Here is a 23469-nt window from a genome sequence, read left to right as displayed (position 1 = left end):
CCGGGCATGCTGCCAGGACTTCCCTCACATCCGACCGGCTTGGGTTTGGAGCCAAGCAGCCTGTACCCATCAGGGCACACTCCAGTTTAGGGCTCAATCACGCACGGACCTGGACTGGGGTGTCATCTTCATTCAGGCCACACGCACACGCAGCCCTGAGTCCTTCTTTTCTCCTACAAGGCCTCGCTGCTGCCACATTGGTGTCCATCATCCCCATCTGCCTCCCAAACATGTGAATGGCACATAGTTGTTTCTGCTGCACACTCAACATGGATCTTTCTAGCTGGCAGAATTGGTCTGGTGTGGGGCTGTGGTTCTCCTAAGTAGCCTCTTTCTTCATACAGGCAATGGGTTTGCTGTCTTCCTGTAGCTGTGGTAGCGGCAGTGCTTCCTTTTTCTCAACTGGTGCAGTGGCTGATTAACGTGTTAATAGAGTACAGTGTAAGGATCAATGTGTCAATCCTCTTCATTCTGTGGTGTGGTTGTGTCTTCATCTGTATATGCAGAGGTTTAGTGTAATTTGGTGCATCAGTGAAAATGCCTGCGGACAATCCAACTAACTGATATAAATGCAGATTGATGGCCACAGTATGAAGCCATGTTTGTCAGCAAAAGTAATCTTTCACTTCTTCTGACATCAAGCAGGAACCTAGGCCTCCCAGAGCGGCACATGTCATGTGTGAGTAATATAGCAGCAATTCTCACATGTTCCCCTGAGAGCGCTTTGCATGCTGGCAGTTGTACTTTTTGTCAGAAGTAGGACCACATATCTCAGAATGCATGGTGCTGTCGAGCTTTGACAATGCCTGTTGACTCTCCCTCTTTCGGAGGTGCCTACCCACCTTAAACCTATTTTATCCTCCCAGCCATCTCAATGTCTTTCATGGACTTTAACGCGACCACCCCCCAGAGTACTAACCATCCCCCTTCTTGAAGACTCAACATGTCTATAGGTATCTGTGAGATCTTTATGTAACTGTAAAGTTCTATCTATTTGCCAGCTGTGTATTTAGTTCTTGAAAAAGAAGGGCTTACTTGGCAGTGTTTGGTCATCTGCCAGGTGTTCCTCTGTGGTTCTGTACACTGTAGGTGATTCATCCACGGTGTCTGGTGGCAGTGTACCCCCCACAAACACTTCAGTGGGTGTTAGTTGGGGTGTTTGCTGAGTCAGTGGGGCTGTTTCCTGTGTCCACTGTTATGATTTCTCCCGCCGGTGCGCCGGCGAGAGAGAATGCATGTGGGGCTCCGCAGGCCGAGGCCTGGCTGCGGAGCACAAAAGAAAAGACACACACACTGCAGCTCGTGACTTCGCCTGAACTGCCCTCCTCCTGTGGGGATGGGTCTTTTATTTAACGCACCTCACGTCCCACAACGCGGTGACGTGAGGCATACACAACATTCCTCCTTTTTCCAAACAATTTAAAACACAGCACACTAAATACACTTGTGTCCAACTGATTCAACTAACTATACTGTGCATTCTAGTCTAGCACACGTTATAGTCCTACCACTCATAGGGCCTCATTCCGAGTTTGGAGGCAGCCATGGCACTATTAGCTATTAGCGCCATGGCTGCCTCCAAACCCGGGCCCGTGTCTGGTCTGTTTGAATGGGGACTTACCGGGACATTCTGACCTGTGCGGACCCGGTCAATCCCCATTCAACCAACCATTCCCCATTCCCATTTGAGCCCCCATAGGGCTCAATGAAAATGGGGAAGGCACAAATTACGGGCCCGTAATTTACTAGCGCCCTGGTCCCTTAGCAGGACCTGAAAAGGACATGTGGTCAGACCACACGTCCTTTGCGGGTCCCGCTAAGGGAACCCCGAATTGGGCGGTAAGGGTTTACCAGCACCGGGTTCCTTACCAGTGACCGTTAACCCTTACCGCCCAACTCGGAATAAGGCCCATAGTCTCTTAACTTTACTGGGGCTCTTGGGTTATAGCGCCCACACCTAGGGGTTGCCCCCCTGATCGCGTCCTGTTGTGGCTCACCTGCCTTACTTGGCATCGCCTCCCTTGGGTCCTCTAGCAGTCCGTCTGTCTCGTGCTCCTCGGTCAACTCCTCCTCGGGTTGTTGATACTCATCTTCCGGCAGTGAACCTGCTTCCTCTGAGGGCTGCTGGTCCCCATCAGTCCACATTTGTTGTGGCACTCCCTTGAACCATGATGCATTCCTGGTGATCTGTTGTTGCCCTTGTGTGGCCGTTATCATGGTTCCTCACCATTGAGTTATGGTCCAGGGGGCCATGTCATATTGGGTGTCCAGTTTCGTTTTCAAGGGGTTCCCCTTCACTAACACTTGATCACCGACTTGGTATCTGGATTCCTTTGCATGTCTCTTGGTGCTCATGCACTAATTCACCGCGATCCTCCTTTGGTGAGTTCGCTCCCTATCGTATGCATTTGTGCCCCGGCTTGGGTGGTGTGCAATGGATGAATTTATCACTGTCCCATAAATGAAATCTGCCAGTGGTAACCCTGTGGTGCTGTGAGGTGTCATTCTCTAGTGTCTTAGGAATCGATATAGGTCCACCCTCCAGGGGCTAGAGTGCTCCTGGGATAGGCATAGCACCTTGTTGAGGGTACGCATGAACCTCTCCACGTCTCCATTGGGTTGGGGCCCTCTCGGCGTGATATGGTGATATTGAATGTTCAGATCATACAGGTATTTCTTGATTTCCGCCCCTTGGAAGGGTGGCCCGTTGTCGCTCCTGATGCAGCGAGATAGGCCATGGGTGGCGAAAATCTTCTCCAGAGCCGGCATCACCATGTCTGCAGAGGTGGATGACACGATTTCCCCCTCGGGATATCTTGAGTAGTCATCGATTGCTACCAACAGGTACGAGCCTTCCTAGACCGTGCAGAAGTCAACACTGATCGTGTCCCATCTTGATGACCACCGTTCTGCTGCTTGTATGGGTTCAGGATTCGGTGGTGCGCTTGTGATCTGACACGGTAGGCATGCTGTTATAAGTTGTTCCACCTTGGTGTCGAGGTGCGGGAACCATACTCGGTGTCTGATCCTGGCTTTGGTCCTAACCATGCCTTTGTGACCTTCATGAACCAGCACAATGACTCTGTCTTGGAGCGCTGCGGGTATGACGGTTTGAGCTCCTCTTAGTATGAGGCCTTCCTCAGTGACGGACAGGTCTTGTCGTACCAGGAATATGCCCGTGACAAAGTCTCTGGCTTCAGGCGTGCAATTGTGTACATACCGCAGAAACGATTTCCATTTGCTGGAGATGATGGAGTCTTTGACGAGGTCGCAGCAGGGGTCGGCCTGGGTAGCTTGTATGATGTCCTCGATGGTGATCGCTCTAGGTTTCATCATGTGGACGACCTAGCAGATGTGTTCCTCGGTCTCTTTGGTCACATTCACTTCCCTTGGCGTGGCCGCTCTCGGGTGTCTGGATAGGAAGTCTGCGGGGTTGCTAGTGCCAGGTTGGTATGTTAGTTCAAATTCGTACTGTTGCAGGTGTAGCAACCATTTCCGTATCCTCGCCAGGGGGTGTGAGGAGGATCCTGTAAATATCGGGATGAGAGACTTGTGGTCCGTGTATGCTTAGAATATCCGCCCTTACAGGTAAATGTGAAAGTGTCGGCAACCCCACAGTACCGCAATGGCCTCTTCTCAATGTGGGAGTACCTTTGTTCAGTGGGAGTCAAAGCACGAGACGTGTAGGCAATGGGCTTGGTCTCGCCTGTCGGGGCCACTTGGACCAGGATTGCTCCAAGGCCGATGGGGCTGGCGTCCACATATAGTTCTGTTGACAATGTGGGGTTGTAGTACGCCATTGTGGTGTCAGCCGATAGGGACATCTTGATCTGTTCGAAAGCCTCCTGGCAGTTGGGGCCCCAGGCCCATTTAGTGTTCGATTTTGTGAGTTCCCTGAGTGGCTCGGACATCGTTGCCAGGTTGGGGATGAATCTCCCGCAGTGTGTCGCCACCCCCAAGAAGCTGCGTACTTCTGTAGGTGTTGTTGGGGGTGAGGCTTCCTTGATGTCCGCGACTTTTGGTGGGTCAGCTGAGACTCCTGCACAGTTGAACACATAACCAAAGAAGATGATTTCATCCTTCATGAACTCACATTTTTCCCGGTGAATGGCCTCCAGCCTGCTGAGTGCCATCTCGCGGCGACGCATGTGTTCTTGTTTGTCGCTGACTTGGATGAGAATGTCATCACTGACATTGAGTACTCCTGGGATGCCCTGTATCACTTCCTGATGGCTTGCAGAAAGACTTTGGCCGCTGATCATATGCTGAAGCTCAGTCTTTTGTATTTGCGCAGGACAGGTGCGTGTTGAACGTCGTAATGTACCTCGAGTCCCGATGCAGTTTTAGCTGATGGTACCCAGCATTGAGGTCAATCTTGGAGAAGACCTTTGATCCAGTGAGGTGTGTGATTATTTCGTCCAGTGTGGGGGTGATGTGGCGTTCCTGCTTGATGGCTGCATTGGGGAGGCGCATGTCGATGCAGATCCTCACCTTCCCTGGTTGTTTTGGCTTCTTAGTCACCACCATGGGTGAAACCCACGGTGTCGGCCCAGTAACCTCCTCTATGATACCAGCTTTCTCCAGTTCACGCAGCTCCTTTTCGACAAGGTCTCTCATGTGAAAAGGTGTATGCCTGTGGCGCACCTCTCGGGGCTGCACTGATTTGTCGAAATGGAGTTTAATGAGTTTGCCTTTCAGGCATCCGATACCTTTGAGGAGGCCTGGGTGCTTGTCCGATTGGTCTGTGATGTTGCAGATGAAGCGTATAAACTCTAGGTCTTCCGCTGCATCCCCACTCAGCAGGCACTCTATGCCCGCGTCAACGACATACACCTTGGATTGTAGTGTTCAATCGCCCCTGCTGAGAGTCGTCCGAGAATGTCCTACCACTGGTAATGGAGTTTTGCACCTGTATGAGAATAGAAGCATGTCTGTTTTCTTTAGGACTGGGGATGCGTAGCTTTCGGAACATGGTAACCGGCATGACGTTCACCTATGCCCCGGTGTCGATTGTCATTCGAGTCTCTTGAACTTGAATGGCCAGTAGGCACTTCCGTCTTCTTTGCCTTTTTGTCGAAATTGTGCCTCTGTGGTCAAGTGCTGAGACTAGGTTGACTTTCCTCCCTCTTCTCGGTTGTCCACTATCTGTCTCTTTTGTTGTGACACCGTCGCCATCACCTTCTTCGTCGGTCGATGAGTTGGCTGTCTCGACATTCACCTGTTTCTTTTTTTTTCTGGGCCCCATTTTTCTTGTTGCGGCGTGGGGCATTGTGCGGGTCCTGATGATCTGCAGACTCTTGCGTAGTGGTCCTTCCAGCCACATGCACCGCACGTGGCTCCCTGTGCTGGACAGTTTCGCCTTCCATGACGTATGCCTCCCCAACATCCACATTCGGTGGATCCTGGGGTCCTTGATTGCCACTGAGATGAATTGTTTGCATCGCTGGAGTCTTCTCTTGACTGTTGGCGGCTGGCAATTCGCATATCGTCGCTGCCGTCGGCGTTAGCTGGAGCTTCTGCAGGGTGGTGCTCATGTGTGCCGCCCTCGCATGTGATAGTTCCCTCTGACGTCTGTATTCAAGGATTCTGGCCAGTGAGATACCCTTTTCACTCAATACCATCCTGCGTAGTTTTTCCGAGTTCATGCCGTTGATGACTTGGCGTCTGATCTCTTTCTCAACGTTGTCAAACTCACATGAGAGTGCAAGTTTTCTGAGTCTCATGTGATATGCGTCAAGCATTTCCTCTTCTAGCTGGATGGTGGTGCAGAAAATGAACGTCTCGTAGTTTGGGTTTAGTTGAGGCATGAAATGGGCTGTGAGAGCGTCCTTTGCTAGCTGGTAGTTGTCTAAACCATCTCCGATGACGAGTGAGTTGAAGATGCGTAGGACTTCACGCCCAAGTTGTGTACGAGGTGCAACCTCATTTTCCTGGGTGTTGTGACGTCTTTGCAGTCCATGGCCATTTTGATCATGTCTCAGTTTTGTTTGTTGCGAGTTAGACATCATGATCATACGGAAACGTGTTACCATGTTCAAAATTCAATTTTTCATGTACACTCTTGTGCTTTCTTTTTGTAGCAGTGCCATTTTTGATTAGTTTGGTCAGCTTGCTGAATTGATCATCGCGGGCATAGGTGGCCTGAGAAGGATCACATCTTCCCCATTGACTCACATAATTGGAGAGTTCAGGCTCAGCTATGGCATTGGCTTTCTCTAGCTTTTTGGGGTTCCATCTAATATGATTCTCTCCATTAGATAGATAAATTTCACCGTTAAGTTGATATTGGTTAGTTGCTAGCTTGTTGGCAATGTGAACACATAGTGGCAGGTGGTCACTCTCTTCTCTCATTACTATGGCCATATCTATAACATGCGCTTTAGCTACTTGATTAACAAAAATGTAATCAAATGTGGAGCAACTTTCACCACTGATGCAAGTTGATGCCATGGTTGCATCACCTGCACTGTGCCATTTAGCATGGTTAGGTTAAACATCTGGAATAGGCTTGCCCAGCCTTTCCCTTGTCTGTTGGAATCAGCATGTAAATATGGTCCTGATTCTATTACTTCATTTTGCCACTTGAATTTGGGGCCTATTCTAGAATTAAAGTCACCCATATTCATAATCGGAATTCCACTTTTGCATTCACTTAGTATTCTTTTAACTGTGGCTATGTGTTCTTTATTGGAGATAGCTTTAGGTGGGTCATATATATTTATCAATAGCAAATTATTCCAGGGGGATTCATAGTTAACTATGATTGCTTGGACCATGTGCGTAGACCAGGGGGTGTCATTTAGTGACCACAGATGTTGGACAGAGATCATCAGGCCACCCTTCAGTTTACCCAGAGGACCTTTAATATCCCTTGCATGTAGAGTGCACCTCTCATCAATATCGCATGTCTCAGTCATTCAGGTCTCCTGGAGAGCGATTTTGGTGAATAGATTAATATATTCCAGCAGGCCCTCATTTGATTCATAGTTTGCATGTCCCCTAGTATTCCATGAACATATTGCATTGGTGTCATAGATGTGACTTGGTGAATTCGGCCTTAGGCCATTGGTAGCCATTGCCAGTAGCCCTCAGGTTCACTCAATTCATGTGTGTTTTTCTCAAACGTATCCTCAAACACAATGTTATCTGTGTCTCTCGCTGCTTTGAACCTATTTAGATCAGTTTGTTGGGTGTCTTCCACATGGATGCACACATATTTTTATTTTTATATACTTATTCTTTTTACTATTGTAATATTTAGTTTGTTTCATTTGTTCCTCTAAACAATCGTACCCTAATCTGAAAAGTTAATTTTCATGTTTTAAGATGTACTCTACAGTGGATTTATTTTTACACCAGATGTTTGACGTTACATTGTGTGGATCCTCCAAATGATCCACTATGATTATGTCCTCATTTTTTATGACTTTTATGGGGAACAATGTCATGAAAGATTTGTAAAACTGTCCCGTGATTGGAGGAGGGTGTTGATCAATTCCAACTACTGCTCTGATTTGTAGTGCATCTAGCATTACTCTGGTATGTTTAATATTCATGTCATCTTGGGGTGTGGGTGTTACTATTTCTTTAAGTATGTTACGACTATCTATTTTAGAGCTGATTCATTTTTCTCTATTATGTTCTACTAGAGAATTGCTATGGTCTAGTACATCTATCATTTCCTCAGTGTCTTCTTCAAATATGGTGTGTACTGCCTCTAGTAGGCAGTCACATACATTCACACACTCCTTTTTCTTTTTCCTAATTTTTCTTTTTTTCTCTAGTGACGTTTTTGTTATTACTTAGTCCTTCCCCATTAGATAGCTCAGATATATAATTTGCTTCAGTCAGATAATTTCTGATTTCATAGATAGGATTTAAGTTTGTGCTTGGCCCACTCTTATCAGTTTTCAGACTGATGGGTCAGCACAATTTTAGGTTTTTCGTTGATATTTTTGATGTGACTTTGAGTGGCTTATTGGGTTTTGTATTGGGGTTATTACATTGTACTGCAGTTCCATTATTAGTGTCAACCGTGACTTTGTCATGTATACGAGCGTCATAAATACACCCATTTTGGCTATTATTTTTTTGAGAGGGTCCATACACTATTGCTTGACAAACTCACTTTTTTGTGTTTGACTTCTGTGTACCCTTAGTGGAATTTCCCGTTATTTTTCTGGGCTCTTGTGTTTTACAGCATGTGGAGTCAGTGTGGTTTCAAGGATCAGTATTTGCTTGTTTACTATCACCTTTCCATCTCATCTCTTTCACTTACTTGTATTCCAATTTATACATTTGGTGTGCAAAATGCTTTCTAATTGATCATCAGTATTCATACTGCTTTCTTGAAAGGTTTTCCTACCTCTGTGGATGCTTTTATGTAATAATAGCGACTGTACATCAAGTTTTCTTTCCATGCTTTCACTGTGAGATAAGCAAGTTTTCAAGCGTCTCAAAAGTGTCTAGTGAAGTGATACTTGAAGTGCTTAGATTAGATGTATCACCAGGATCATTTTCCCCATTTCTCTCTGTTTCCACTTCACTTTCTAAAGTTTCTAAATCCATCCTAATAGGTCTCACACTCATATCATGTGAGTTAGTCTTGTGGATCATGTTAGTGAATTTAATTTCTCCCATTTCGGGTGGTGTATGCGTGTTAGCTTGTGTGTCAGTCCCTTTTTCTGCATCATTACTTTTACTGGGCATAATAGCAGAACACTTATTTCAGTTTTCCGTCTCCCTATCATTACTATAGCGTTCAGGGTGTGTTGGTGCTTCACTTGGGTAAGGAGTATTAAGGGTAGCTGCTAACCCACATTCAATATTTATTTTATGTGACATAGGGTCACTATTTTGCTCTGGTTGTACTAACTTGACATTAGGATTATCTCCACGTGCGGGCGAATCATATCTCTTATCTGGTGATTTCGTTTGGATAGATTCATGCATGAGAAGTCTATCTCTTACCATGTCTATTTTGATAGGGATCTCATCTCTGAGTCTCTTTCTAAGTGCATCATTTTCCTTTAACTCACTTTTAACTCTGAAAGTTCTGGCAGATTCGAGGAAGATAACTCTTTGGCAGCATGATTTGAAATTTCACTAATATCCATAGTGTGTGGGAGACAAGTATTAACATTTTTTCAAAGACTTTTGTTGCTATGTACATTAGCATTTCACCCAGCTCAGATATAATATAATTCATAGGACCAGCTGCTTCATCATCGTTAAAATCAATAACATCAATAACATTTGTATTCACATTGGCATATGTGACATTTTCAATTCCATTATTGTTATCAACAGTTCAGGTTCTAAATGCATGAGCTGGCACTGTTCATTACATTCTTTGATCTCATATATCAGAGTGAAATAGTTCCTCATTTTTGTGGTGTTCTAAGGGGTGAGAGTGCTCGATTGGGTGATTGTTTTTTGTGTATATGCTCTAGTCACCCGTTTTGGATGCTCAATCGCAGCATCTTTGGTGTGGCATGCGTTGCTCTTTGCTTACCCGTGCACTGGTAAAGGATGTACATTTTTAAATTGGTCTCTACAACTACAAAATGCGGCAGACCAATTTCCGCTTCAGTCACAGTCACGGTCATGGTCACGTTTACAGCCTCCATTTATTTTTCTCTCAGAGTGTATTTAGATGTCTGTGGGCAATCTATTCCTTTCCTTTGCTCACTGTGGTTTCACGGCACTATCAGTAGTGTCTGACAATGTAACTTAAGAAGCTCAGGGGAGATGTTATTTCTGTAAACAGAATTTCTAAACCTTTACTTTTTGGCCACCAGTTTGTCTCACACCAACATGGGGACGTGTCTAAGTAACTAAGGGGCTGATTCATGGAATTATGTGTGTCGAAAACCGGCTTTGTGCGCCATTCTGCTCGCAAATCTCCATTTGTGAAACAGGGATTTGCGGGCAGAATGGCGCACAAAGCCTGTTTTTCGGCGTACATAATTCCGTGAATCAGCCCCAAAGTGTCTAACCGACTCTAAAGAGTCGCTAGGGCATAGGGTGTTGCCCCGCGCCCTCAGCAAAAAGCCAAACAGTGCTTCCTGGTGCACTGGGTGCGAGCAAGCGGATGTGCGCGGCCCCTGGTTCAAGTAGCTGCAGCAGGCCCGGCCTCTCAATCATTTTCTATGAACAACGTTGGCAATCCTCAAGGCAGACTGCAAGGGTCCACAGCCAAACACAGCCAAGCATCACTTCCTGGTGCACTTCTCGGCTGTGCGCGCGCGGATGCGCATGTCTCCTGTTTCAAGTAGCTGCAGGGAGCGGGGCCTCTCAATCGTGATCTATGAACAAAATTGGCAATCCTCATGGCAGAGAGCAAGGGTCCACAGCCAAACACAGGCAGACAGCACTTCTTGGTGCACTTCCCGGGTGTTCGCTCGGATGCGCGTGGCCCCTGGTTTAAGTAGCTGCAGGGGGCGGAGACTCTCAATCTCCAACAGCACTGTCAACTGGTCCAAAACAGCCCATACAGTATTGCGTATGCTTTTTTAAATGTTGGAGGCCCTCTGCGCATCGTGGGTCTTGCAGGACCAATCATCTGTGTCGTACATCACATAGTCTGTACCTTTTCTGTGATGGGCTACGTTTTTGGGGGTGCCTGTCATTCTGCCAGCACCATGAGTGATAAAACTCTGAATAGGAGGGGACAGGGACATGGTTAGCCTCAGCCCACGGGTGACCTGGCACCTTAATGTGGACATGATGGGCCAACGGGGGTTTGCCCTGCAGAGCAGGAAGAGGCATCACCCCATGATCAGGTACAGGCAAAGGTGCGGCCGAGGAAGATGTGCTTAAATGGTAAGGAACTTGGAATCCTCACAGAATATGTGACAGAACACCCTTTCGAGCTCTACCCCTTGGTGGGCAGCACCCATACTCCCACCCGGCGAATAGGGGTGTGGCAGGCCGTCACAGACTGCATAACGCCTGTGGTGTTGAGAGGCACACTGCTAAAGAGTTCCAAAAGTGGATGGGGACCTCCTTAAAAGAACTAAGCGGAAGCTGAGTGGCACCCTAGCCTCTGCCCAGGCCACTGGAGGGGGGCCACAAGAGGAGGAGCGGATTCCACTCAGAGAGGCTGATTGTGGACTCATCAGCAGTGAGCAGGTGTGAGGCGTGGGAGGCATGGACGCCTATGTGGAGACATCTGGTGAACGGTATTTGTGTATATAATCTGTTTAGAAAATTATGGAAGACATGCTCATATATGTGTTGTAGTTCAGTTACCTGCAGACGGCAGCCATCCATGGCCAATGCATGTTTGCTATTGTATACACTTCTGTCACATGACCTGCATTCAGGGAGGTGGTTGTGTGGTTCCCATGCATGGTACATATTGGTGTCAAAGTACACATCACTGTCTGCTGGCTTTCACAGCTGTGCCATTACTTGTATGCCCCATGCAAAACTCTAGAATGTGCCCCCCTGACTGGCACATATCACTCCCAAGCCACACCTCTGTGTCTCTCAAAAAAGCATCACCAATATCAATGATTCATTGTTAAACACAAGAGCCTGTTTCATAGCATTGTACATCAAGTATTTTACAAATGATATCTGATGTGGGAACACAAATTAAATACATATAAAGTATAGTATTTGATACATCACCAATTGTTTTAGGGATCACATTGCATATTAGTTGATGTATCCATGTGTAACAACATTATTACGCACATCGAGTATCCATCGCAGGTTGGGAGAATTTTATTTTACATAGATACTACCATTAGTCTGTCCGTCCCCACTACTTCAGTACACAAGCAGACAGCACTGCCAAAACCAGTGATCATCACTTTCGGGTTTCCTGATTGTGCTTTGTGATCATGCGTCCACCACCACTAAGCCTAATTGTCAGTTTACTAAAAGTATCCTGCAATCCTATGAGTTAGGACTTTCCAAATAGTGGGCATGCAGAAGCTTCTAGTGTGAAAGTACACAGTGGTTTTGATAAGATTGTAAAATCCTGGTGCTACCTTACTATGTGCAAACACCAAACCCAAAGGTGTGGGGTGAAAGGTATGATTGACTTTACCTCTCGAAATTTGATGGTGAGTAAATACTCAAATACTCAAACCCAGCTTCCCACTTTCCATAAATCACTCGTGATAGCAACAATCAACAATTGTAATATCTGATCCAAGAAATGTGTAACCTACAAAACAAAAAACATCTAATGACTCATAATGCAGTAGGACCTACTCAGTTTGATACGGTCCATCCCCAATACACCCAGCATGGTGAATATGAACCTTATCACCTCATTCCAAAGTGAGGTCAAGGCGATCAATGATGGACCGTTAAGCGCTTTGAAACACATTGGGGGTCATTACGACCTTGGAGCGAACCATGCTGCAATTTGCGGAATGTTTACCCCCTTACCGGGTACTGAGTCCAGGTTCCTTAAATGAGGAATTAACAGGCCATTCCAACCTTGGAGGACCCGGTAATTCCTCATTCGAGGTACCCGGACCTGGTACATCCCCATTCCCATTCAAGCCCCCATAGGGCTCAATGGGAATGGGGAGAGAGCTAACAACCAGGCCGTTAATAACGGTCCCGTTGTTAGCTCCCTGGTCTGCTAGTGGGACCCGCTAAGGGCACCTGATTTTACCAGACGCCCTTTGCGGGTCCCACGCGCAACCCTTGTAATGCGGCAGCAGGGGTTTAATGGGGCCAGCCGCTCTGCCGGCCCCGTTAGACCCCTACTGCCAACCTCATAATGACCCCCATTGTGTATAGGCGCTATATTAATAAACATATCATATCGTTATACAAAATAGCAGATGAACAGTTAGTCCTAATACTCTGCAAAAAAGGGGTATGGACAGTTCCTTTAATCACTGTTATATGTGATACTATTACTCAACCAATAGATCCATCTGAAGGATTTTCTAATTCTGTTTCCTTGAATTGTTGTTCTTCCCATATTCATTATAGTTTGAAGTCATTCAGACTACATCTCCCGGCTTTCTGGGCTAGTCACTTGCGGCCACGTCATTTTCCACGCTACAGGCTTAAAAGATTTGTGTCAGCGTTTTCCGCTGACGCGAAGCCTGTTTGGGTCTGTTCAGGACAGTTAGCCGGTTGGCATGGGGTGCTGCTGGCTCAACGCTGCTCCACACGGAAGTGCACTACGCTTACCACCGTATAGGCATAAACTGGTAAAACGCAGTACTCATTGGTGGGCAGCTCATTTGTAACTGAGCTGCTGAGCAACGCTTTTGTTACTGTGGGATAGCCTTATCTGTGTTGGGAGGAAGAACCAATGTTGCAGTACTCGTCAAGAGTTCTGCAGGGATTGCAGCTAAAAAAGAGCGGTATTATTACTCTGAGTGCCTGAATAAAATTAGGCAACTGAGCATCTTGAACATTCACTATGTGCAAGTTGCGCACTCTACATTTTCTCTGCAGGTAGCCTTGATTAATGCTAGATTGACAATAAAGAATGCCACTGCACTTAATGATTGTATCATTTCACTACATCTGGACATTCTTTTTATAACTGAATACTGGTTTAAAGCCACTTCTGTTGCACATTTCCATCTATTGGTTCTGGAGAATATTCAAATGAAGTGGGAAAAATAGAGAGCGCAGGGGGGAGGGGGGGTGGAGTTGCTATATTTGCTAGGTCCTCCTTGGAATTACTTAATTTTCAAACACCAACCTGGGTCACAAATTCACAATTTCTTACTTGCACTTTACTTGCATCTTATAACTATTCCTATCATTTAGTATTGTGCCATAGACCCACGGGCCAAGTTGTCTCCTTCTTACACCATCTGGATAGTTATCATGGAACAGAAGCACTACACTACCTGAATACAATCATTCTGTGTGATTTTAACATTTGTTACAATGAACCAGACAACTCAGAATATGCCCAGCTCAAGCATAGTATGTACTGAGAGTACAGCTTAGCATATTGACTGATTTGCCATCCCAGGTAGGTGGCCACTGCCACCACATAGTAATGTTCGAGGGAAAATAGTGTGCCACCAGTAAAACACACCTGTTAGAAAATTACAAAATACAATCAAATACAAAATTAATAATAAAAACATGGTTTCATCATTTTGTGGATAAGTTTTCTATCCCAATGGGACAGATGCAACATGAAAAAAACACAGCTGACAGTGTTCAGCTGGCATGCAGTAAGAAGAAAATGGATATTATTACAAGTGCACAATTACCCAAAGGTCTAAGTGCCCGCCAGTTGACTCAAAATGTTCAGAACTATATCTGACTCTCAAGTACTGTCTTCAAAATAATTGTGACACTTTTGCCCCCATAACAAGTACCAATAAACCTAGAAGCAGGAACAATCAGTGGTATAATTAACCTTTGAGAATGCTAAAGAAAGGGTACAGTTGAAAGGAAAAGCTGTGGCTAAAGACCAGGTCTCCTGCACATTTTTTAGATTTTTTAGATTCAAAAATAGCACTGAAAGCATATAAGGAGAGCATTGTTTTAGTCAAAGCGTTGTGTCTTCAAAAACAGATTGATCTTGCTCAGAATAGACCAAAAGCCATGTTTACAACTGTAAAAAAATATTGCTAGTCCACAATGAACAATTCCGTATCTCAACCCGTCCTTGTCCCTGGGAAATTAATTTAATTTGTTTTTTACAAATAAAATTGATCAGAATAGGAAAAATACAGATCTTCAGTCCTCTTCTCCACCAATCACTTCATAAAACAATACGATGAAGGCTAAGGAAGATCAGGCATGCCCCAAGTTTGCCTCCAACATTGTGGATCTGGAGAGAGTCTACAACCTCATGTCTAAACTAAAGAAGACTAATTATGATTACAACCCAATTCCTGCTTATTTAGCTCAAATACATGTGGCGGCTCTAAATGGGCATGTTCTATCTGTCATAAATGCCTCATTAACTCAGCGGCTTTTTCCAACCGAGTTGAAAAAGTCATATCTCACATTATTGTCTCATTGCAGGTTTATCCTGTCCATCTAAAATCCTGGAAAAAAACTGTTATGGTGCAAATACAAGAATTCCTGGAAGCCCAGCGGATACTGGATTTGCACCAATTAGGATTTAGGCCAGGATTTGCGACTGAGACAGCACTTGTGTCAGTTTGGGACGATATCTTGAAGGCTGCCGATGAGGTTGAAGTCAACATGCTGGTCATGCTGGACCTATCGACAGCCTTCGACACAGTCAACTTTGAGATTCTTATCTCAAGACTTTCTACAGTGGCTCAGGTATCCAATGAGTCACTGCAGTGGTTCATGTTCTTCTTAACTAATTGAATCCAGCAAGTTATATTGGGGACATGTATCTATGATTGTTTACCAGTCAGATGTGGAATGTCTCAGGGCTCCTCCCTGTCCCCATTGTTATTTAACATTTATTTTCACCCTTTGCTGGACATGGTCGTGGAATGACATCGTCTTGAAGACACAGACCTCTGTTCGGCTCAAAGAACATGTGGAAGCAATTGACAGAGTATTAGCCTGTGCTATTAAAATAAAGAGCCTGATGGTGGCTAATAAGCTACAACTAAATCCAAATAAAACTAAGATCATTCTTTTTGGACCTATGACAAAATTGGCCAAAATCACACAGCACCTGTCCTGTCCAGAAATCTTTGAGGTCTCAACATCATTTGCAGCTAAGGTAAAGAATCTTGGGTGCATCTGGTAGGCAAACTTAAGCTGCAATCTACAGGTAAATGAAATTGTAAAATCTGTATATTACCATCTTAATTTGCTAAAACCTCTGCTACCACTGATCTCACACAAAGTCCATCCACTGGTAGTTGGCCCACTGGTCAATTCCAGATTGGATTACTGCAATGCCCTACTAATGGGAATTCCAAAAGGTCAAATTCAACGTCTGCACGTTGTTCAAAATACAGCCGTTAGGCTGGTATTCTCATTTCCCAGACGTTACCAATAAAAAAAAAAGGTTATTTTTAAGACCCTTTGTTTGACTTTTAAATCCCTTCATGGGATTACCCCTAGATATCTTCTTTGAAAATTCTCCTTTTTTCATCTGCATCGCCATCTACGATCCTCAGGACAACAACTACTGGTGGTTACATCATCAAGAGCTGTGTCCTTGGTTGATAGGCCTGAGCTTGGAATGCCCTGCCCCATGATCTTCAGAGAATTGATAAACTTCTCTAAGTTAGGAAAAAACTGAAGACCTATCTCTTTGATTAATTGTGTTTGATAAATCTGGTTTCTAGTTTTCATACTATTTTATCTGCGCCCAGATGCAATTTGTTGCTTGGTTCCACATGGATGGGCGCTTTACAAATATAAAATCAAATCAAATCAAATCAAATCAGCATGGTCATTTTAGCTACAAAAATGATAATAGGGAAAAATGCCTTCTTCACTCTTTAGATGTGTTGCTTGTTTTCAGTTAATAAACCCATCCACGGACTTGTGGAAGGATCTATTTCAATCTGACTTCAAAATAATTTTCAAAATGCAGCCTTCCGCGTGTATTCAAGTGCTACCATTTTGTATTAGGGGCCTTATTCATATTCATAATGTTGTCCATTTCTGTCCAAACCTCTAAACCTGCGATGGTTACTCAATGTGCGTAATGATGATTTTACACATGGATACATCAACTAACATGCAATGTGATCACTAAAACAATTGGTAATGCATCAAATACTATACTTTATAAGTATTTAATTTGTATTTTTATTTGTTTCTGGGCTGTTATTGCGACTCATAATCTTGAGCAAGACCTGCTGTTTCAGGTTGAAAACATGTGTTGGCTAAGCAGTAAAAGAAAAATGGCACCATTTATGAGCCATTAATGAGTTTGAATGCAACTGTACACTCCACATTGACTAGGGAGTAGTGATTTTGAGTGTGAAAGTATATGGTAGAACACTCAATATTGATTAGGGAGTAGCGGTATGGTCACACTTCTCAGTTACTTTGTTTTTTTAGGTGACCTTGGGCATGTGTCACTTGGTGGGACCACTGCAGGCTGAACACCCTTTGTCAGAATAAGACGGGAATCATTTTAGGGATGTTCCATAGCTCGATGGAATAGTAGCACAAAAACTTGTTGATGTGGAAACACAGCCATTGCTGCTCAAGTGGATGGTTCTCCCGTCACCTTCTCTTTGAGGAGGCCCAGCCTGAATGCATTTCCAAGCGGCCCATACTGACACACTGGTCTGAGTGCCCACGGACCACTGCCATGTGCTGCAGGTGTTATGTTCAAACAACTTCACTTGAAAATCGCAAGGGGTGACACTAGACCAACCATTTTAAAAATGGCTGATAGAGGGTCATCATTTAAAGGTGGACAGTCTGCTATACTCCTACTGTACTGTCTGAAGATAACCCTATGTGAAAGGATAAAGTGATGAATAGCACCAATGAGTGTCCCTGTCTGCTTTGAATTGAATCGACGTGCATTTGGGAATTGATACAATGAGCAGAGAACTCTATATTCAATTCACAAGTCAGATATGCAATGGTTGTATGTATGAATCAATGAAAACAGGCAGGCACATGGCTTGGTGCTCACATCACTGTTCACAAAACTAACCCTAACATTATATTGTTTGTAACCATGAAACATGCATACGTTTTCTGACATCTTAATTAATTGGATTATGGGATAACATGGCAGCAATATCAGCCACTCAGATGGGGAATAAGGGCTCTGTTGCTCCTTGTTTTAGAGAATTGCAGATGAATATGGGCTGGGTCTCAATCTGAGCAGACACAGTCACCAATACAGAAACATCTTCAATGAATAATGTCCAAAGACAGGAACAGATGCCGTAGAAGAGACACCCAAACAGGAGGCAAAAAATGTAGAGAAGATTGTACTTCTTAGGAACTTTAGCATGACCATTAATGAGCTGAATAAAGCATTTTGTTCAAAACCAACTTCTGATACGTCGTATGGGGTCTACATTGCCTCAGCCACTGCCTCCTCACCATTGCGCATGCCTGAGGGGTTATTCCTGCACACAAGAGCAGGACCATGCTTTATCTCATTAGTTCTGGCCTGCAGCCCGTGAATATCATGGTGTATTGGTGTAGTAACTGTGGGCATTCAATTTGAGGCAACTTCTATGATTGATTCATGTATTTAAGTGGAGGTAGAGTATGGCACACTCGTTCTAGCTGCATATGTTTATATTTATAGTGTGCTATTGTATGGACACAGAGTCAGCTCAAGGGACGATCAAGTGCTGAGGTCACACAGGACCAATGCAAAGATAGGGTGCAGATAGGGCGCAGCCAGTTCACGCAATGTAAAGTGTTTTCTTTACATTGCGTGAGATGGCAGCACTCTTTACATGACGCTGTCATGTAAAGCATCAGTCAATGACTGTCAGTCACTCACTGATAGACAGTCATTGACTGACACTCTAGCTGACAGAGTCATGTAAAGGGCGCTGCCAGCTCACACTATGTAAAATGACACTGCCTACTCATGAATCGTGCAGGTGAACAGCATGGCGGTCACACCCCAGAGAAATCTTGCAGAGGGAGCTGGGAGACCTTTGGGCATGCACTGTTGTTGCACATCAGACACAAATAGTCATATGTGCCATTACATAGAGGAGCAGCACATGGACCCATTGACAAACAGGGTGGTGACTTGGGTAGCGCACTAATCATTGCTGCACACATCACGGCATTGATTGTACATCGACTACGGTCTGCACAGGGACACAATCGACCCTGCTCTCTGAATCAAAGTGAAAATCCCAAAGCAGCCTCCCTTAATAAAGCCTTATCTACCACAGGGTTCACACAGGCCATTACGGAGCCTACTCACATTAAAGGTTGCACCCTTGACTGGGTTGCCCACCATCACTGCCCTCTTACGGTCACGGATATCTCCCCCATCCCCTGGTCTGATCACCATGCCATTCAATTTGATCTCAATACCACTAAGGGGTCCCCAATCAAGAGACTCCCCTCCCCTCGGCACTTGCCGGAAGCTCTCATCAGCTTACTAAGGAAAATCTCACACCCTACCTCTTGGTGCCTGCCCTTCAGCCCCCTTTCTCCAGCAACCCGGAAGCTCTTGCTAGTGCTTTCAAAACCACCATCAAACAAGCGGTTGACGCAATCGCCCCTCTCACCCGGAGGAAAGCTCAGTGCACCAAGCACTCAAATGCTTGGTTCTCCCAACAGCTTCTTGATCTACGATCTCGGAAAAGGGCAGCGCTCTCCAATTGGAAAGCTAACTCTAATGACTACTCCAAGCTAGCTTTTAAGAAGATCTCCAAAGAATACAAAGCCGCCATAATCAAAGCTAAAGCCACCTTATCTAACACTAGCGTATTGAATGCTAAATCAGGGACCAAAGACATTTTTGCCATCTTCAGAGAGTTGGAAACACCCACCCCCCCTCTGTCAACCCTCCACAAAGACGAAGACTGGTGTAATAATGTCAAATCTACTATGCTTGACAAGCTCAACACTCTTCAAAACAAAATCCTTGCCCATCAACTAGCACTTAGTCACCAAATATCGAACCTCCATAGTGGCAATTCAGATAACTCCCCCCCTTCACATTCAAGGAAATGAGCGAACAAGACGTCATCACCCTCCTTAAAACCCTCAAGTCCGCCTACTGAAAAGGGGACACCTGCCTGGCTCAACTCATCAAAGACTGTGCCCCTACCCTTTCCCCTTTCCTTACAGTCTTCATCAATGCCTCCTTCACTACAGGCCATGTCCCAACGGGCCTCAAGGAAGCATGGGTACGCCCTCTCCTCAAGAAACCCGCACTTGACCCGGCTGTCCCAGGGAATTATAGACCTATCACCACTGTGCACTTTCTATTAAAAATCCTTGACAAGGTAGCTTATCTGCAAATCCAAAATTTCCTTGAGGCAAACAACCTTCTGGGCCTCCCTAAGTCAGGCTTCCGTCTGGGACATGGGACCGGAATGGCACTTCTAGACCTCAAAAACCAAATGGATGATTTCAGAGATGCCTCCAAACCGGCCCTCCTTCTGCTCATTGATCTGTCTGCATCTTTTGATTTGGTGGACCATCTCTCTTCCGCTGCCAACTTCTCCACTGAGGCCATAGCTTGGATCACCTTGTTTCTTCAGGAAAGGGTTATGAAGTCTTCTCTGACTTAGCCTGTGCCCACCTGAGCGACTTAAAATGCAGAGTACCATAGGGCTCCTGCATATCACCTATCCTTTACAACTTGTTCACAAGGCCATGGTTCAACATTCTGGATGCGCTGGGCATCACTTATACTATTTATGCTGATAACACGCAGGTCCTCATCCCCCTCAACGGTGACTATGAGTCTGATATGGAAACCCTAAACTACATTTACTCCACCACCCAAACCTGGATGGCAGAAAACTGGTTGTGCCTTAACAGAGAAAACACAGAACTTCTGCTAACTGGATCACCTGCAACCATTAAAAACTGGACAAACAATATAACTCCTTCACGATTGACAACATGCCAAAATCCGTATCTCAAGTTGTCAAGACCTTGGGTGTCTACTTGGACTCCAACCTCTCAATGTGCAGGCAGGTCAACGCCATTGCATCTACAGTAGCCTTCCATTCTAAACTGCTCAACGCAGCTAGACCTTTATTGTCAGAACAGAAATGCCTCACTATAGTGAGAGCAATAATTGGGTCTCGGCTGGATTATTGCAACACCCTCTTTGTAGGGGCGTCCGCTAAAACATCCATGAACTCCAAACCATCCAAAATAATGCCCTTAGGGCAGCCATCGGTATTTCCAAGAGGAACCATATTTCAGAGACCAGAATGCAGGTTCACTGGCTCCCCATCAAAGATTGGATCATCTTTAAGACTCTCTCCCTTACGCACAAATGCGTCCACAACAGGGCCCCCCTCTACCTCTCTCACAGAATAGCCAAAACGATCGCATCCAGGCCCACAAGAACAAGATGTGAGCCTGGATGTGATAGGTTTGGCTAGGTTTGGCCACACCCACTGGAAGACTCTACCACCTCACATTAGAAGAATTGAGTCACATATTACCTTCAGGAAAGCTATAACAACTATGCTGTTTGTATAAATGAGGCCTTTTGGTCCCACTGATCCTACTTAGGCTGCATGTTTCTACTTTCTATGTGTTGTAATCTTCATTGTTAATGTATTTTACACCAAACCTGTAACCACCTATGTATGCATCCTACTAACTTGCACTGCTAGGCCACATGCTCAATGCGACCATGAGCAAAGTAATCGTCCTGTAACAAACACACTTTCCTGCAACAGTGCCTCGATGTCTATGGGCTGTTAGTGCGTGTAAAAAAATAAAAATAAAAATAATGGCAGTGGTTGGCATGTCTAGAAAATTGAGAGTATATTGATGGTGAGGGGGTGGATTTAGTGTATGTTCCGAAGTGGCCACAAGAGCACTGCGGCAAGGATATCACAGTTAAACTTCTCAGACATGCATGTCATGTAGCTATGAAGTGATATGCATGAAATGTTTGTGTGTGAAATAACAAAACATGGAAATAAGTACATTGTTTTGAGCTTTTAATGTGTGGCATGGTAATTATCTTTTCAGAATGTGTAGATTTGGTCAGCTAATTGATGCTTTGTGCTGAACAGGTCCTAATACACAGGAGCTACAATATAAACAACACTTTAGATCAGGATGGGAGAGAAGAAACACTTTGAATGGGAAAAAGACATGTGTAAACTTTTGAAAACTGCAAATTTGCTGCAAAAATTTCACTATGCGATTTTTTTATAAGAACGGGTCAAATACACTGTTCCGGTTCTTGGTTGTGGAGGTAGCTAAGAGTCTTAGGTATTGTCACGACCACAGCCCCTTGTCCGGGCATTTGGGCCCTCAGTACCACATCGCAGTATTCCTGCGGGGCCCCAAGGGCCCAATCATGCTCCCAAAGACTCTCTTGGAGTCAGGCCTGGCGCTTTTGGCGCCAGGCTCATGTTATTGATCGGGAGGCCATAATCTCCAATGGCAATTGCACAACATGGATGCCTCCATATAGAACTGAACCATGAGGTCTAGCTCTTTGGGTATGGTCAGGCCTGAAGACACCTGGGATACTTACAGACTATAAAAGCCACGCCCGAGCTGCAGAACACACTTCGCGTTGCTCTGCACTCGCAGCGTGACGCTCACCAAGGTCTGATCTCTGCATTCCGGGCCTGCATCTGTGGAAAGAAGAAGCAGAACAGCATTATTCATCCTTACCTGCGAGAATCCAGCATCTGTTGTTCACTCCAGTGTCCTGCACCTCCGGCATCACGGCAGACGCTCCCTCTGCGATCAACCTGAATGAAGGAAAGGAAACCAAAGACAACATTAGTAAGCGTTCCCATTTGCATCAAAACCATCATTATAAACGCTTACCTGAGTGGAAGTCGCGGTTGGCCTATTCTCATCGCGGCCTTCCATCAATCTGCCGCAGACTTACTCGACGGTGAATCCAGACATCTTCCTCTCACCGCTCTGCATCCTTTCGCCAGCCCTTCACCCGGAACAGCACAGCGACCTGTGAAGAAGAAGAACAGGCTAGCACATCATAAAAGTGCACATAGCGCTGCGCTCTGTGCAGTCACCTACCATCTCAGGCACCTCTGCCATTCCTCCCGCACCTAGGGAGATAAAAGACATTAACAGGGGCAATAACAATGAACAATTAAGGACAAATAAACAAAGCAGAAGACTTACCTGAAGAACGGAGTCGCAGCAGGACTGGACTCGCGGGCCCGCGCCATTGAAGCAACTCGCCGGTGAAGCGCCCCAACCACAACGCACCCCTGCATAGAATTGCAGGACGGAGAGAGCACCATATCCGAATCCAAGGTGAGGAAGGCTCTACGGGGAATCTGAGGGTTCACGAGGGAGGTGGGACCAGAGAGGAGGAGACTGTGGGCTAATCCAAACTCCTGTATTCCAGATCAGATCCTTGGCAGAGTGGGAACCCAGGGAAGAAGGATCCGGGTCCAAGGCAGTCCAACCAGATCGGGTGGCGTCCCTGTGGATACCAGGTGAGCGTTACATGTATCAGTGAGAGTTGAAATTTTGTTTCTATCTATAAAATTGAAAGAAGTTATAGAGGTTTTAGTGAGAGGCGTTTTTGAAAAATAGGCGCCAAAATTAAACAGAAATTCAGTTTTAAAAATGACAGATTGGTTTGATTACACTATATTTATGACTTTGAAAAAGAGAATGCCACCCAGGAATCTCCACAGTTACGTGGCCACCATACGCCTTCACGTGGTGGATACTCTCTTTCTTTCTGGGATTTACTTTCGTTACTCAAAATCAGTAATGACTTATGGTTTTGAAAACAAATGAGAAAAATCGGCGCAAGAATGGCTCTGACAAGACTAGGGTTCAGAAGTTAAAGATGGGATGGGTTGAGATTGGGATAAGACAATTCAAATATACTATGGGTCACTATTCTTCCTATTGATATTTGCAGTCCTT

This window comes from Ambystoma mexicanum, chromosome 4p, assembly GCF_040938575.1.
Source record: "Ambystoma mexicanum isolate Mex_15411 chromosome 4p, UKY_AmexF1_1, whole genome shotgun sequence".
NCBI classification, from domain to species: domain Eukaryota; kingdom Metazoa; phylum Chordata; class Amphibia; order Caudata; family Ambystomatidae; genus Ambystoma; species Ambystoma mexicanum.
The sequence above is the reverse complement of the archived record's forward strand: the minus strand, read 5'-3'. Positions refer to the sequence as shown.